The 3,814-nt window shown below is 36.8% G+C and overlaps 1 non-coding gene across 1 annotated transcript; it reads left to right on the top strand.

Annotated features, from left to right (window-relative positions):
• On the top strand, positions 1 to 1,395 carry LOC101306874. The gene is made up of 2 exons (XR_185425.1): positions 1 to 688; positions 997 to 1,395. It is a non-coding gene; the product is annotated as an uncharacterized LOC101306874 (transcript).
• The last annotated feature ends 2,419 nt before the right edge of the window (positions 1,396 to 3,814 follow it).

The raw sequence follows: 3,814 nt of genomic DNA, 5'->3' as shown, positions 1-3,814 counted from the left end.
GGGATTGATGTGACTTTAAAAAGAAACTACTTTCTTCTGCGGAAAAAAGCAGCTGTGAACTCTTCTTTTAGAAAAAAGAAAAAAAAAATACTGCGCTGCTAGTGACATTTCTTTAATTTAGCAAACACGATAAAATCTTAAAGTTTAGATAAAAGCTGATGTTTTAGTACTTGGGTCGAGCTGCTAGTCTCACCCTTCATTATCTGCCATAATAGATCCCAACTTGTTAGTATATACTATTACATCATAATAATAGCTAATTATACATAATTTGGTACATGGGTCATGGTGTGGTGGGAACAGAGAAATAATGTCGATAGATTTAATTGGTGGGTTCGTCTGAGCATGTGGTAGACATGGAACAACCTTATTACGTTTAATCCCAACTCGGTATCCATCTCCAATATAGAGCAAAACAGCTGCAGGTTTCATTAAATACAGAGCTCCTTATTACTCGTGTTCAAACTTCGAAGTTTCACCAGACTGTAAACTCTTTTTTTCTGTTCAACCCTGAAGGTTTTGGCGTACTAATTTGCTAGTCCACGATAAAGTTGTTGAGTGTTCTCTCAAACTCCAAATTTGTTTTTGATCATCATATATAGAGCTCTTCTACTCCATTGGAGGTTAATTTTGACGAGGCATGCTGGGATAAATGTTATTGATGAACTGTGGTGGTGTTTTAACACAGGTAGCTTGCAAATGAATTCAGTGTTTAATTGAAATTGAAATTTGCAAGACTACACTGTTGTTAGTGGAGGTTAAGATGGTAGACCCCATGATAACATTTCCTGCATCTAAAACTTTGAAGGAAAATAGGGCAAGACCTTAAGAGTTTTAATGTTGTGAGCCTCATGTTATGATTTGGACCATGTGACATATGATGTTTAAAAGTTGCTGTATGTTGGAAGACTACTTTGAGATGACTTCTAAAATTATAATAGTGAGAATGTCTTGTGTTTCATTGTTGTTATGTGTCTTTTGCCACTTTATTTTCAGGTTTACCGAATCTATTCAGCGATTAACCAAGGCAATTTGAAGCCAAATAGCGAAACTTTCAGGAGCATGATAGATCTTTGTGTGAAAGTGAAGGATGTAAGTATCTCTTCCTTGTTGCCTTCAGCCAAATATATGCAAGGTTTTAAAATAAGGATAAAATGTTTAACAAAGTAATAGTTAGATATCTATTTAAACAAATTAGTACACAATAACTTCATAAGAACAACTCCTTCATAGGTGCTCTAATTTCTCTCACAACCGAACAAACTTGTAGTCAAGGAAAGAATTCTTTTAGCCATTTTTTTTACAATTTAGTCACCATTTCTATAGAGACCACTATCCAACTAAAGATAATTAACCAAAAACAATAGCAAATTAACAATTATCAAACACAAAAGCAAAAAAGAAACAAAAAATTAATATACTGAAGTTTTAATAAGTGATCACATGGTAAAATTTTATTTCTTAGTTCTTACCCGGGTCATAAGTATCATCATTTGTTTTGCAGCTTATCATAGCCAATGCTCTTTCAAAACCATCCTCTTTCTTCATGTACTTCAATAGCTCTTTATTTGTCACCTCATTTTGGCTTGCATAGTCATCGGGAAAGAACGATTCCACACAAGTGAAAAACCCATTCATCACAACATTATCATTCTCTATGCTCGGATCATTATAGGTGTAATAAGGGTTCAATAGGTGGGGGACTATAAATGAAGTGGACCATCTAATCGATCATGACATTTCACATCAATTATATCCAAAATTGGGCGAAAGTGAAGTTCTTGATTCTTGAATGCCTCTTTAATCTCCTCTTTTGCTCTATGTAACTCTCCATATGCAAACCACATGGAGGGCTTCTTATCTCCATCAACAAGATGAAGCACTTTAGCTAGAGCAAAAACCTTCAAACAAAGAGTTACAAAAAGCGGCATTAAATGCCACCGCTTTCACCGCTGCACTCTTTGAATGCTTGCTTGCACTCCATTCACTACTAGCAACCATAGCCCTCAACTCATTCATCATCTACATAGGAACCGGTGTGTGCTTCATCCGATGCTTCCTTAGAAGAAAGAAAAGTAGTGCCTTCTTTGCAAGCGACACACAAATTCATGATACTTCTTATTTTCCTGTCGGTTCAAGCATCCGTCATAATGGAGCAACCATTCAAAGCCCACTATTCTTCTTGCTTCTTTAATAGGCTTTTATCTCTCTCTACCTCTTCCTTCAATAATGGTTGGTTCTTGGCCCAAGACTCCCTTCAACTTCTGCATCAGCTTCAATAATAACCTCTTGCCTCACTTCCACTTCACGTTGATTCTTTTGTCTCTTCTTACTTTGTGCATCATCAACAACCTTCTTACACTTCTTATCCTCATCCGAAGACTTATTACACAAAACCTCATTCCCCTTCACGTGAGCAATATGTTGCTTAAGCTGGTATAAACCCAAAACCCACACAACTTGCACTTTACCTTATCTACATTTGAAGGGTGCACAAATGCCCCATATTCTCATCCAATGGAAGATGTAGTAACCCGCCGTTTCCCTAACAAGTAACAAGCCAACTCCAATCACATTATTTGCAAATAATCAATATTCAATATTCATATATACATTCATACGGCTGATGTTGGATGCTTTCATTATCTTCATTAAAGAGATGGTACATATACACTACACTATATGTTCTCTTTAGCTACTTCTGTACCTCTACATGGCCCTGACATTATATTTAATATATCAAACATCTATGAAAGCAAAGATGTAGAAACCTATGTTGCACGGACACGGCGACACGGCAAATCTTAAAAACCTAAATCTCGACACGGCTTGAACACGGCAAATAATTAATATATTTGTATATTTTAGTATATAAAAACGTTACTCCCCTAAAAAAAGATTTACTAAAAACTCATGAAAAATCCCTAAAAAAAAAAAATACTAAAAGCTTCTGATATATTTTTTAAAGTCGTACCCACTCAACCCAAAACCCCTCTCCGTCTCTGCTTCCGACTAAACCCACTCAATCTGAATCCCTATCCCTCTCTGTTTCTAACTAAACCCATCCATCCCTATCCTATATCCCTATCAAATTTCAGTTTTAGTTTCAAAACCAGACGCTGATCAGGAGATTGATTGTCATCGCCGGCACTGGCGTGTCGAGCTATTGCGAGATGAGTAGCCTTTAACCCAAGGACCTGATCGGGCAAGGACATGAGCTGTTGGTTTTGCAGAACCACCAGCAACTGTATCACTTGCCATCGTTGAGGAGATGAAGCACCTGACGCGCGGTGTTGTATGAATCACGGCGCTGACGTGGAGCAGGCCGTCTTTGAGTGATACTGATACATCAATAACCTTTTCCGAAATACATATCCCACACTTCTTGAGACTATAACGGGCTCATACAGTCAGAGTTCATGATTAAGTGATTAACTAGTCTTTTTCTATATATAACAGAACTTCTGTCCTTAGTTCCTTGCTAAATTTTTCAATTTTTTTCTATGTATAATCGATTAATCACATCAACAAAGAACTACTTGTCTATGTATAGAAAAACTGAAAAAGAATAAAACAGAATGATTATTGATTGAATAATTCGAATTCAAGTTAAGAACAAGTAAATATTAACAGGGAAGTAGATTCATATCAGATAACCAGGATCAGAAAGATGTTCGTCTCAGACTGGCTGAGAACGGCGAGGTCGTTGACTGGATGAGTACGGCGAGTCTGAGTTTGGGAGAGGGCGAGAGGCAAAACGACGAGAGTGCGTTTGGGAAATGAAGTACTGATTTGGAATTAGGTTTTAAAATTT

This window comes from Fragaria vesca, unplaced genomic scaffold, assembly GCF_000184155.1.
Source record: "Fragaria vesca subsp. vesca unplaced genomic scaffold, FraVesHawaii_1.0 scf0511435, whole genome shotgun sequence".
NCBI lineage: Eukaryota > Viridiplantae > Streptophyta > Magnoliopsida > Rosales > Rosaceae > Fragaria > Fragaria vesca.
This window is presented reverse-complemented; position numbering and strand designations above follow the sequence as displayed.